This window comes from Neovison vison, chromosome 3 (assembly GCF_020171115.1).
Source record: "Neovison vison isolate M4711 chromosome 3, ASM_NN_V1, whole genome shotgun sequence".
NCBI classification, from domain to species: Eukaryota; Metazoa; Chordata; class Mammalia; order Carnivora; family Mustelidae; genus Neogale; species Neogale vison.
This window is the reverse complement of record NC_058093.1, coordinates 98,243,958-98,258,296: the sequence shown is the minus strand read 5'-3', so window position 1 is coordinate 98,258,296 and position 14,339 is coordinate 98,243,958. Positions and strand designations below refer to the sequence as shown.

General features: G+C 40.7%; 1 protein-coding gene across 1 annotated transcript in view; it reads right to left on the bottom strand.

Moving 5' to 3' along the window:
• NCKAP5 (NCK associated protein 5) overlaps nt 1-14,339 on the bottom strand; it is a 962,745-nt gene that overhangs the window by 282,339 nt on the left and 666,067 nt on the right.

Sequence of the window (14,339 nt, the reverse complement as noted above, 5' to 3'; positions counted from 1 at the left end):
TTGAGGCAGACATAAAATGTCCTTATCTTGTCTTTCCTCACTGTTGGAAGCTCCTCACTCAACCTTATCTCTGGCAGCTTTTGGAAGTTGAGAAGTGTTAATTTGAGCCTTATGATTGCCTCTTGTTTTCAAGCAAAAAAGAAATGTCAAGAGAATATCATATGAGAAAAAAAAAATCTCATCCATTCTGCACATATATTAAAAACCTTGTGCTACAGGGGCGCCTGGGTGGCTCAGTGGGTTAAAACCTCTGCCTTCGGCTCAGGTCATGATCCTAGGGTCTTGTGATCAAGCCCCACATCGGGCTCTCTGCTCAGCGGGGAGCCTGCTTCCTCCTCTCTCTGTCTCTGCCTGCCTCTCGGCCTACTTGTGATCTCTGTCTGTCAAATAAATAAATAAAATCTTTTAAAAAAAAACAAACACAAAAAACCTTGTGCTACAGAACCAGGTGACATCATTCCATCACACTACTGAATCCTAACCCAGATACCTCAGAAATCGTTGCCTTACTACAACTTGTTGTCAACCACGTGGGCTAAAGTGAATTATCACTGGTGAGAGACTTCTTTATATTTAGCACTAACTCAGATCATTTGCCAATAGAAAGCGAAAAAGCTAGCATTCTTCATCTCTAGGCCCTTAAAAAATCTACTTAGAGTGGGGAAAGGCCAGTTTTTCAAACTGTGTTCACAAATGTGCTTTAGAGATTCTAAAAATGTTTAACTTATTTTTTGAAAATAAATGATAAAATATATAAAAATAGATCTTTATATATATATATATATATACAGATGTATTAATATATATCGATAGACAGACCTGGAGACCCACAGTAACTTGACCCATGTTAATTTGTTTTATATAGATTTCAAGCTATCATTTCTTCTGTCATCTCTCTATAGAAATGCACAATTGATAAGGAAGGTGATATCTCTATGAAATCAGGCCTTGGCATGTCTAAGCACATATATTGTGCAGACGTGTTCACTTCCATAGCATGTAGGATTTCAGCTCGGATAAATGTCATGCAAGTTTAAGGGGGGACATCCTCAGGGCAGGACAAAAATCCAGGTCATGACTGAATTTTTATGGCTTTGAATCTTTAAGGTCTGGTCACTTCTCAGACTTTCATTTCCGTGGTAAGGAACACGAAGCATGTAGAGTTACGAAGTCAACTTGGAAGTGAAAAGGTCCTTTTGTTTCTCTTTTAAGATTTGAGACTGTAATTAAACGCTAAACTGGGGCTGTAAAGCAAGCTACTTTTTAAAATATCATCTACATCTATTTATCTGTATGAATTATGGTTTTTCACTGCTCTTTCAGCCAATTCCACTTGTATTTTCTCTCTTCCTCCCTCCCTCTCTCCTAGGAGTTAGGGCTCTAAAGCTAATTAAAACAAACAAGAGCCACTGTTGTGGTGAATGAGAAGCCAAAAGACTTCAGAATACGACAACCAGTTTCCAAGTCTACCATTTACAGGCTTAGCAAATATCGTGGGCAAAATACTAAATTTCAGTAGCTCTTGGTTTCTTTATCTTCTAAATACCCAAATGAAGTTAATGCCAACAAATATAGCATACACGTATACACAGTCAATTCTCATGATTTCTGGTAATTCTGTTCTATCAAGTTGAATTAGCTGAATTAGCAAATACTGTTCTTAGGGGAAATACAGGGTTAGGCTCCTGTAGGCAACATTTCCATCACTAAACAATACACAATCTTGTTTTATGAGTGCTTCTATTGAAAGACATGTAATTTAACATACACTGTTAATTTATTAACATTGAACTAAAAGCCTCCAGTCCTATAACACATACCTGAACAAAGTTATCTAACACCTGTTTTTTCCATAAGGCACATCACAGCCTTCTTGCCCTTAGGAACACTAGACGGCATTTCAGCAATATGCTTGGAGGCCATTTTAAATATTGAAATCACGAATGAAAAGCATAAAATATGAAAAGCATGGCACTAAACAGAATGCAAAAGCATACTTGTTTATAGTAGGTGGTCAAAAAACAAGAAATCAAGAGTGGTGCATTGTTTGACCTCAGCTGGGAATGTGCGTGTCAGGTGACTCAAGGTTGTCACTACTCTGCAAATGTCCGTGATTTATCATCAAAGCATCACACATTTTGATTATAAACAAATTATAGGGAAGAGGAGAATTCAGTAATACAAAATCCAAAAATAATAAGCGTTGACAGTATACACACACACACACAAACTCACACACACACACACACACACACGAGCACACACGCTTAAAGTGTCCAGACACAGTGCCTAAATAATATTATATGAAACAACTGGAAACAATTCAGGATGATATAGATTATATGTGAATGTTAGGATTCCATAACATGCATGGGCGATTTTACATAGTTTGAAGAATGGGCAATCAATAGGGCTGTGGGACATGATTTCATGGAAATGCAACATGACTTGCATTTTGACACAATGATATAACTTGAATAGTTAAAGGGACAAACAGTGGGATTTGGGGTTGAAGAGAAAACTGAAAAAAGGTTCCCAGTGAGGAATAAGTCTTGCCCTTATTGGTTGAGAGAAAATCAGTTTGATCATAGTACACACAGAACAAAGAAAGTACTGAGAGAGTAGTCAAGTACAGGACTGTAGAGTAAAAGAGAAAGGATTCTGGAAAATGGGAAATAAAAATTCAGACACCATTCATTGATTTGTTCATCCTACAAATGTTTATTGAGTGTGAACTGCTGGCCATTTGCTGTTCTGGGCCCTGAAGTTACGGCAAATAAGACAAAATTCCTATACTCCATGAATTTATATTCTAATGACAGAAAAAAATGCTGAACTCCAAATTAAATCAGGAAGTTATGTCATTGTAGCTAGTGGGAAATGCTATGAAGAAAATAAAACAGCATGATGTGATTCAGATCAGTGTTGCATCTAAAGAAAATGTTAGATATGGTGATGTGAGAGTAAGGTGCATCAGTGTAAGAGAAAGTGGCCATTTGAGTGGAGACCAAATGATGATGAGGAAGCAGTTAAGCAATGGCCTGGCATAAAATTTTCCAAACAATTAGAGCAAAACCAGTGCCCAGAGGCAGAGCTAAGTTTCCCTTGCTGGCCAGCTGGGAGGGAGTCCATGTGTGGGAACACAGTCACTATAAGAGCAAGACTAGCAGGAAATGTGACCAGGGAGAGAGCTGGAACATGGAAGGTCCTGCAGGGCATGAAAAATGTAAGGGCCTATTTAGCCAGAGCGGCTCCACCTTGGTTGAACAGCCATTCTGTTGTTTATGCAGTAAAACTTAAACTGACCCTCCCCGAACTTACTTAAAAGCAAGGCCGGGAAACCAGTCCCAGGTAACAAAGCCCAAATACAAAGGTGGGTCAGGTCAGGTGGAGATAACAGATAATGCAGGGATGAGTCGGGTCAGGTGGAGACACCCAATCAGTGAAGCACATACTGTCTCCCTAGCTACAGAAGAGCGTGGGCCCCGCCTTTTGGGTGCCAATTCTGACCAAGGTGATAGGCTAGTTCAAATAGCTACTATGGGGTGAATTCTAATTCAATTGGCCACCTGTGTGGGACCTACCAGGACTGTGCAGCTTTCTCTGTGTGTTACAATCTCATTGGCCACCTGTGTGTGGTCAGGCCCAACCACATGGCCTTTGCTCTATAAACGTTAGCCTGTGAGGCAGGGAGGGTCGCCTTTTTGCAAGAGACGTCCCTGGCCCGTCAGTTTGATTCTCGATGCTTGGTGCGAAAAAAAGCTTTGCTTGACCTTCGCTTTGTTATCAGTCTTGCTCCTTTAATCATGGACCCATTATTGGGGGACCTTTCAAAAGGGGTTTGGACTTCCTTCCAACTGCAACAGAGAAGAACTGGAGGCTAATGAGGGAAGTGACAGGTTCTGGTTTACACTTCAGAAACATCCTGACTGCCACCATGGAGAATGGGCTGAGGAGGAAAGGAGCTAGGAGACCCACGAGGATGCCTTTAAATGAGAAGGAATACAAATTAGCAACTTGTGAAGTTTTTGGACAAAGGCTAATCAAAACCAGTTCTCATACAGGATGGAAGGTCAGAAGCCCTGGCCTCAAAGACCAGCTTTTACACCACTGCACCCTGCTGGGCCAATCCTCCAACTGTTTTCATTCTCAGTTTCCCCCCAGATGTAAAATGAAGGGGTTGGACTAACTGCGCCTTCCATTGCTGAAGTTCTAACAATTCAATTACTCGAGACGCAATTTTCAGGAAGGAAACGTCGGTCAGTAGGCTCCGTGGTGACAGAGGTGGCAGGAGAACAGAAAAAGAGTCTCTGCATCTTGTAATAAGAAGGGTGTTCGTGGGGACTGGAGAGCTAAAGTATGATGAGGACACCCCGCACTGTCAGTGGGTAAGCAGAAAGTGAATAAAAGAAAATAGAAGCAATTTTCTTAGATGCTTATTTGAAAGTCTGGCAGGGAAGGGAAGGTGACAGAAAGAAGCGTAGCTAAAGGGTGTCACAGAGATAAGTGGAAACCTTTTTCAAGACCTAGAAAACGGAGTTGTTTGAGGAACTGAAGAGAAGAGGGACAGCACAGGTGGGGACGCTGAAGAAGAGGCCTCTGAAGCAGAGGGGGCAGAGGACGAAGGCGCTGCAGGAACAGTCAAGGGTTTTCAAACGCGATCCCCTGAAAAATAACATTTCATAGCTTAATTCCTGAGTTAGTGTTTCTAAATCACTTACTAGTGCCTAGCTTAAGTTATCTTCTTTTTTCTTTTATAATTACTAATTTGATTTTATTGTAATGCACACACAGAGACCTTAAATATGACATACATATAACATGCTGTAATAGCTTCAAAATAATATTAGTACAAATAAAAACCTACTGAGTCCAAATTAAGACTTCTACACAGGTATTTTTTGTCTTTGGATGTGCAGTCAAAATACAGTGCTTTAAAGTCACGATCATTTTTCTCAAAGTGATTATACCAGGAGCTTTATACAGAGTTAGGATTCTTTCCTTATTTTTTGCTTTAGATGGGTTTTCTCTTTAAATATTGTTTTTTTTTTTCAAATTTTTATTCAAATTCTAGATAGTTTACATACAGTGTAATACTGGTTTTAGGAAAAGAATTTAGTAATTCATCACTTACATAAAACACCCATTTCTTACTTAAGTTCTTAAAGGACAAGAATTTGAGTGTAAGCAGTTTATTTCAGAAACACAGGGAACACCAGGAGGAAAGTGACTGGGGAAGAGATGGGAGCCATTAAAGGCGTAATACTAAGCTGATAAAGCTCAATCTATGGGAATGCCTGGGTGGGTCAGTCAGTTAATCTTCTGCCTTCTACTCAGGTCATGATCCCTGAGTCCTGGAATCTAGCCCTCTGTCAGGCTCCCTGCTCAGTGGGGAGTCTGCTTCTCTCTCTCTCCCTCTGCCCTCCTTGTGCTCTCTCTCTCAGATAAATAAATAAAATCTTTAAAGCTAAATCCATGGGCTACTCAGGAAAATGGGGCCAAACATGGGCTCAGAATCATCCCACCCCAGGGGTGAGTGAGTTGGGTGTTTATGCACCAAGCCCATAGGAATCAATGGTTGAAGCTACCTCCTGGGGTGTCCATTTCCTGGCATTTCCAGCCTGCCCCAGGCAGTGAGGCCATGCATCACATAGCCTGGAGCATAAAAGTATCTCCCGCATAGACACACTGATAGCTGGAAGTCACAGGAGCATTCTAGATGGTTCTCGGGTATGGGCACTACAGGCGGGGCAGAGCATTATGGGCAGAGAGGAGGCTTGTGAGGGTTCTGATGCAACACTTCGCAAGAAAGCAAGTCACATCTGTATGCTGCTCAGACCAGTCCTAAAAGCACACTTTGCTGTGTTCTACATTCTAAAATGCCCTGAAACCAGAAGGAAGAGCAATCTATCCTGTCCTTTTCTTTACCCTTGCTCCCTTAGTCACTTCCCAGTAGGAGTGTTAGAGTATAATGTAATAAGGAGAAAGAGGGAAGTAGAAAGGACATACACTAAGTAAGGAGGTGAGCAAAAGAAAACTAAGCAAAGGGAAAATGGTAGAAGAAAGAAAAATCAGAGATAGCTGGAAATATGGCTATACCCCATTGACAGATGACTACTGTCCATTTCAGAAAAGATAACTATCGAGTGTATATTATACTCACAAAAGCATGAGAATATTTTGGTAAAAAATCAAGTATATGTATTCTATCCACATGTAAATAACTCATCTCAATCAGAGATTTTGTTCCTTTGCCAAATAATCATCTACTCTGCACATGGCAAAAGAGAGAGACCAGAAACACGTGGTTTGAAAGAAAACATATTCTCCTCTTGAACCTCAAAGAGAGAAACAAGAAAAACAAGCCAAGTCTATGCCTGAAGATGCCAAGCTGTGAAAAGAAGAAGTTGATTCCAGAGGTGACCCGTTTTCATGTTTTAGTTCTTTATGGACTTTAATCAGCAGTGAATTCTATAAAAGTGAGGCCATCACACAAACAACACTCGCTCCCCACATATTTCATATATGGTGGAGACCATAAGCTTGTTTGGCTCAACAAATACCAGCCAGTACGCAGGAAACTAAAGATTTAGGAGCTCAGTTAGTATCCAAGGGTTTAAATCAAACTTTGCCTTGTCAGTACATAAAGCAATCCTTAGAGCTATCAGTTTCTCTAAGTGGTCACTGGGGAAATGATTCACATTTGGGGGAGTCCTCATCTTTTGTTCTCAGTGAGTCGGCATCACCAGGCCTATGTAAAAATAGTATCAATCAACACAGAGCTCCGGGTCGCATCAGTTCATCTCAAACACATGACGGTCCAGGGAGCAAAGAGCACACAGTACGGCTCTTCACTGACGGCAGGCGACTGTTCACTCAAAAACACTGTGGAAGAAAATGATCATAATGCCCTTCCCCAAAGTATCTCATTCATCTTTTGGTCACCAGCCTCCCCCCAGCCTAGCACCCAGAGAAAATCTAAAAGGATATTGTGTGGTCACCTTACTTTATAACTGATTAATTAATCCCTCCATCCAATAAATATTTACTGAGCCCCTCCTATGTGCCAGGCCCCATAGAAGGCATCTGAGTAACAAAAGTGAATAAAAACACAGGTGGTGTCTGTTCTCACAGAGCTTAGAGTTTTGTGGATGGAGACAGTTAATCAAAATGTCACAAGCCAGCATAAAACAGGGCTGCTGTATGTGTGGTGCCAGAAAGTTTTCGGCTGCTTCGAGAATCAATAATAGAAGGATGCAAGAGAAAGGCCAGGAAAGCCTGGGAGTTGACCAGAAAATGACCATGAAGTGGGAGAAAGAGAGAACAATTTAAAAAGTCTGAAGGGAGGGAAATGAAGCTGGGTGGGCTGACAGGGCCACAAGTCAAGGAATTTTACCTCTACCTTTACCCTAAGAGCAATGGGAAGCCATTGACCGTTTTCCCGTGCGTACATGCGTGTATGTGTGCATGCGTGTGCCTATGTGTGTATGGAAAAGAGGTGACAGGGTAGATTGGTGCTCTAAAACAGCTCTGTGGAGGATGGAAGGGAGGGAGGTTAACACAGATATGGGGAAAATAAGACATTACTGTATCATCTAAGTTGGAGTTGATGAACAATGATTGAAACGACAATTTCTCAAAACGAGACTCAAGGTTTGTAAATCATCTTGTAATTCTGATTCTTTTGTATGCTGTTCCTCCAACAATGACAAATAACTCACATTTCCTGAGGTCACTGTTGTTCATACAGTGGGCCAACAGCAGACCCAAGGTAGCAGGGGCAAGCAAGAAGTGCTGCTTGCATAAAATGCAGATACCTTGGCCCACTTGGGCCCTAGAGAATACACCCAGTGGGGGAGCCAGGAATCTTTAATTTTAGAGGACACCCTGGGTAATTCTAATCCATGCTTAAGGTTACAGGCCTCTGGACAAAGATGCTTCAGCTTCAGGGACACCAGGTCAGCTCAAGACCAGATGGATGAATGGATGACGGAAGGACCCAGATCAGAGCAGAGGGAAAAGGCAATGTGTGTCATGTACGGACACATGTTGGCATTTTATTTGACAGGAGAAAAGGTGAGTCGACCTCATCTGTTTCTTGAGGGCCATTAGTTCCAACTTACTGTGATCTATTCTGATCCAGGGTGGGGAACACATGTTCTTTTTACCAAATTTCATAACAAGTAGAAAAAAGAAATCTATATTCCTGTCCTAGCTCTGCCGCTAACCAGCTGTGCAATTTTAGTCAAGTCACATAATTTCTCTGCCCCTCAATTTCTTCATCTGTGAATAAAATGCACAGAAATAGACTAATCCAAAGGTATCTTGTAGCTTTAAATTTCCATGATTTTGATCATCTATAAAAACTCAGCTTGGAAAGGTAAGTATTTAAAACACTGCTGAAGTTCAGAGATTTTAAGATTAGATCCAGAAGATACCATGACTCATAAAATCTTTGTGCTTCTTTTCCAGCATACATGTCTTTTTCCTCTCTCTTTCACTTTTTTTCCTTGAAAAAACTTTTCCTCTTTTTGCAGTGTACTTCTGTTACACCCTAAGATAGAAGTCACCCCATGAAACCTTTGCATTTAGCACATTGCATTCTCTACCTATAAGAAACAGAAAAGGCCTGGAGAGCAACAGTAACAGAGCTTAGGGAAAGATACTTCTAACACCCAGAGTAAATCATGCCCAACTAATGCTTATGGGAAGAATGATTCCCAAATAAGAAAAATTCCAAATAACTTCTGATCACAAGGCTTTAGAAAAACTAAAAAAAAGCACTCATTTCTCTATTTTTATTATTTTTAACTCTAATGGTTGACACAAGGCCAACATGCAGAGTATACTGCAAGATGTTATTGACAGTGTTACTGTGTTCTAGCACATTCCTTCATTTTCTGATGGGGACTACCCTTATATCCTACTTTATCTTGTCCACCAAAGCAAAACAAAAACAAAAACAAAAACTACATGAGCACGCGCATGTGCACACACACACACACACACACACACAGACCAAAAAAAAAAAAAAAAAGAGGGAGGGAAGAAAGAAGGAAGGAAGGTAGGTAGGTGGGTGGGTGGATGGAAGGGAGGGAGGAAGAAAGAAAAGGAAACCCACCTCAAATACATATAATTGTCTAACCTGAAGATGGCAAAATGAAAACACAGAGAATGTGAAGAGACATCAAACTATCCAACTTTGGAGAAGCTAGACAGTTGTAGAAGTTGGATTATAATTATTTCATTTTGAATATCCAACCAGGCGTTAAATCCACTTACTAATTAGTAGCGAAGGTACAAAAAGCTGTAATTTAGGACCGATCACATAAAGGCAGAGACTCGGTTGATGTTAGCCTGCAACATCAAGTTCCTTCTAGAACATAAAGGACATAATAAATAGCAGCTAGTATTGGTATAAAACCTTGGAGTTAAACCAAACAACCTCATAAAACCATTTTACATGCTCCGAAGCAATGGGGAATATTGGGCAAATAGCCTTGACCCCCCCCTTTATAGACAAGAAAACAGACCTGGATAGGTTATTCACAGTAGATGGGAAAGCCAGAATTTAAATGTTCTTCTGATTTCAAATGTCATGCTCTTTCCACAGACTCAGGTTATTTTAGACTTTCTTCTGCACCTATAGATTTATCCTTAATGGCAATTTTATCTAAGAATCGGTGATCTTTATCTAACCGTGAGCCACGCTGCTAACAGCATCTCTTCCAAGGCTTCCAGGTCATTCTTCAGGGAGTGGATGATTTTTATCAGAGACGTCAGGTATGGCCTCAGATGGCTATCAGCAGAACAGGTTTAACAAACCACTACCACTTTCATAGTTAATGATGATTCAATTAGTTCAAAACATAAACCCACACCGGGATACAAGCTAAATGGAAATGTAGAGGCCTGTCCTCTGGCTGACAGCTGCCCCAGCGTGCCCTGGTAGCTCTGGCTTCTGTGATTTATTTACTCATTTGTTTTCTGGTGGTGGGGAGGGTGCACAGAATATATTGTCACTTTAGATAGCACTTCAGGAAACATCATAACAACATTCCCAGGGACCGCTAGCAGCTTTTGCTCAGTCCTAGCATACTAAATTTTAAAGGGGGAAAAATAGCATCATATAAATCACAAGATTTTAAAAGAACATCCCAATTTGTTCACAGTTTAACATTACTACTGTCAGGAAAAACATATAAGGCTCTTCTCTTTCATCCCTGGATTTGACTTACAAAGTGAACTAAGCACACAGTAAAATCCCCAAGATTAAATGTGTATGATGGATAAGAGAACAAAGTGTTTTCTTTATGTCTCTAATATGAACCCACGACCACTGGCATATCAATTCACATCCACTCCATGTTATTCCTCACTCAAAACACTCTGCAATATTGCCAACTATCTTCCATATTGAACAGCTCTGTGAAGTTACATTAATAAATTTTCAGATGATGCTTTTATTGTCTGCTCCATCTATCAGCAACATTTATTTCCTTAAAAAAACCCGTTAAAGTCTAAAGCCACTTTACATAGAGGAAAACTCCACTGTGGAATAAGATAGTGTAAAAAACTGAGCCATAATTTTCATTAAAGATATGCTCCAGATGGCTGGACATCTAAGAAGATTAGCAACAGAAATTATATGCTCATAGTCCCTGGATGGCTGTCTGGGTATAATGTAGGCATAAAAAAACCAACAGTCAAGAGCGCCATGTAGATGAGGAATTTCAGTGGTTGATGGTTACATGTAAGGTCATTAATGATCACTCATATGTTAATGTCAAAATGTGCACTCAAAATTTTTCTTCCTCCTCTGACCCCATTTCCTTCCCTTTTTAAATTTATTTATTTAAAAGACAGAGAGTGCTATGTGCACTCTCTGGGGGCAGAGGGAGAGGGAAAGAGAATCTCGAGCAGATTCCCCACTGAGTGAGGAGTCTGATGCAGGGCTAGATCCTGGAAGCCTGAGATCATGACCTGAATTGAAACAAAAGTCAGATGCTTAACCAACTGCACCATCCAGGCACCCCAAACCCTGTTTTTTGAATGAATTCATAGGACAGGGGATCCAGAGAGCCTCAGAAGGAAGCTGAACTTATGAACTGAACAATAGCTATCCCCAAAGGAACTGATAATTCAGTACTACTGAATGTCTTTATATATGGCTATAACAGCCACATATCTGAGATTCCTGGGCATTTTAATTAAAAATAAGTCAATCAGAGAAAGATAATTATCATATGACCTCTCTGATATGAGGAATTTCAGAGGCATGGCAGGGAGTCGCAGAGGGTGGAGAGGGAAAAAATGAAACCAGTCGGGATCGTGAGGGTGATGAACCCTAAGAGACTCTTAATCTCAGGAAACAAACTGAGGGTTACTGTGGGTTGGACGGGAAGGGATAGGGTTGCTGATTTATGGACATTGAGGAGGGTATGTGCTATGGTGAATTGTGAATTGTGTAAGACTGATGATTCACAGACATGTACCCTTGAAGCAAATAATATATGTTAATAGAAAAAGAAAAATAAGAAAAATAAATTCGAGCAATTTAAAATGTATTCTTGCACTGTCCCTGTAAATACACATTGTCATATGACTAATATGTCCAAATTTTTATTTCGGAAAACACGGTTAATGCTATTTATATATGATTTTTAAAGATTTTATTTGCTTATTTGTCAGAAATAGAGAGCACAAACAGGGGGAGCAGCAGGCAGAGCAGACAGAGGGAGACGCAGGCTCCCTGCTGAGCAGGATCCCAGGACCCTGGGATCATTACCTGAGCCAAAGGCAGACACTTCGCCAGCTGAGCCACCCAGGTGTCCCGACTATATATTTTTTGATAATTGCTGACAGAAACTTATGTATCTTCTATGTTTGTTAAAGACCTGTGAATTTGGGAGGTGACTGCCTCTGCCTCTGTTAGGAAAGAATACTTTAAGTTTTCAAATGCAATAATAAGACCAATAATAATGAAAATAATAACAACAACAAGAACAATAAATGACTTATAGGGAGAAGAGAATGTATCACACTAAGTTCAGTAAACAGACACTGTCTGTCATTTGCCAGCTCCCAATTATAATTCAAGACTGTCAGGGGCAGCAACACCATTTTACATATTATACCCTATCCCCACACCCTGCACAGCACAGAATGCCGTCAATGAATGTCCAATGTTGTCAAATATAATAATATTCGATGTGGATGGTATCCCCTTAGGCTACCCCTAAAGATACTGTGGTAAGATTAATACCTAACTAATTATATATTCTTAAGTACTTTCAACAGAGAAGTATTTTGAAAAAAAAAATTGTGCCATCAGAAACATAAAGCAATTTTCACAGAAGATAAAAGCCCCATGAAATTGATTTCTGCCCCTATAAAATGAGATTTTGCATGCTTATCCTTTTACTGGGATGCCCACCACATGCATCTCACACAGGAATACATCAATGTTTAAGCTGTAGAGTTATCTCTCCTAAAATGTCCTGGGAATTTCTGGAGACCCACTCCTAATCAAGGGCTCTCTCCTTCCCATCCTCTTCCTTCCTGGGGTTTCACCTAAAAGAAAAGCTCTAATGAGGTGCGTTAGTTAGACTTTTGAAAGTCAGAGACAGATTATATAGTTAATTCTCCTGGGGGCTCATGTCAGATCAGAGAGAGAAGCCTCACCTATTTGCACCTAAATGGAACTTAAGGATAAAGCAAGCATATCACATTTTTTTTCTAATTCAATTTACATAATACCTGCTCTCTCTAGTCAGGCAAAACTCACGTATAGAGTAGGACCCAGCTGAAGATTTCACTGAAGAAATGTTGCCAGAAATATTGTCCTGGTGTGCTTTTTGACATTAAAACTATTATTTTTATCCCTAACCACTGAAAGCGGCAGGAAGCTCTCCCTTGAGGTGCTTTTTTGTCATTGAGTGGGATGTACATTCTGACAAGCCATTCAGAGCCACAGTGGGAGTGGCGATGCGAAGGGCTGTCTGGGGGAGACACCTGTAACCCTGCCAGATGATTCATCCTGGTAAGTGAGGGAAGGAAATTCAGAGGCATTAGCAAGAAATAAGCATGGGCCTAAAAGATAATCAGAAAAGTCATTATGTCTATGTATCAAACACTTGTGTAGCCACTCTTTGTGCAAAATCATGTGCATTTAAAGACGAATGAAGTGAGCAAGTTGTGGCTCCTGAGACAAACTCCTCTCCTACAGGTCTTCCACCTCACTTTGACAAATTGTCTTCTAGATTCATCTATGGTCAACTAAGTGCTAAGCAACCTTCTGTTGCCACAGGGAGGGAGAAAATAGAACACTAGCTAAGGAACTGCTCTCTTCCAGATCTGCTGCTCATGGGCCATATGGCCTTGTTTTAAAGCCCCTTGGTTATCTGTGACATTGTTTTTCTCATATGCAAAGTAAGGTAGCTGGATACTCGAGATAACTTTTCTGCTTCTGAGCACCTATGACTTGCTAAGTATCCTGTTTATTTCTACACCATGGCTAACATTCATGTGTCATGAAAATTTTCCCTTACAAACTCATGGATTACTGGGGTGCCTGGGTGGGTCAGTTGGTAAAGGGGCCCACTCTGGGTTCAGGTCATGATCTCAGGGTTGTGGAATGGAGCCCCGCATCAGGCTTTACACTCAGTTGGGAGTCTGCTTGAGACTCCCTCTCTCCCTCTGCCCCTACCCTTGCTCTCTCTCATTCAAATAAATAAATCCTAAAAAAAAAAATGGAGAAAAGAGACTGACCACATTGTACACAGCTGCACAAAAATGAACAGTTTGTAAGCCTGTCTTATGCTTCTGACTGCCCACACATGGAGATTATCCAACCCCTTTTGCAGCCCTTGTCTCCAAGATACCAGATGACCACTTTATAGATTCTCTCCATCACCTCAGACACTAACTCCGACACATTCTGGCCATAACTTTGGCTACACAGTAAGGATGCTGCCCAGTTTTCATCATCTTACAGCCCAAGAAACACAGCTGGCTTTGTGTGCCCAGAACTTCCAGACACGGGTAAGGCCACTCTGGAAACTCAGCTCCAAAACAAAGGCTTTGAACTTGTTGGGCTGAGAGTGGTTCCAAGAGCTCCTAATGAGGATCTGCCCTGGGCCCTGGCTGCCCACATCCTGTCTGTCAACTTTATACTGTCTTTCCAAGGCCTGCCTTTCATTATGTCAAGGACAAAGTAATGCTCTAAAACTTGCTAATTGTCTGAATTTTACAAAAGGAACAGCTCAGTTAACAGGCAAAAAATAATCAGGATGAATTTTAAATCTTATTTTCTTTGTGTCCATGGTTCTCTCCTATTT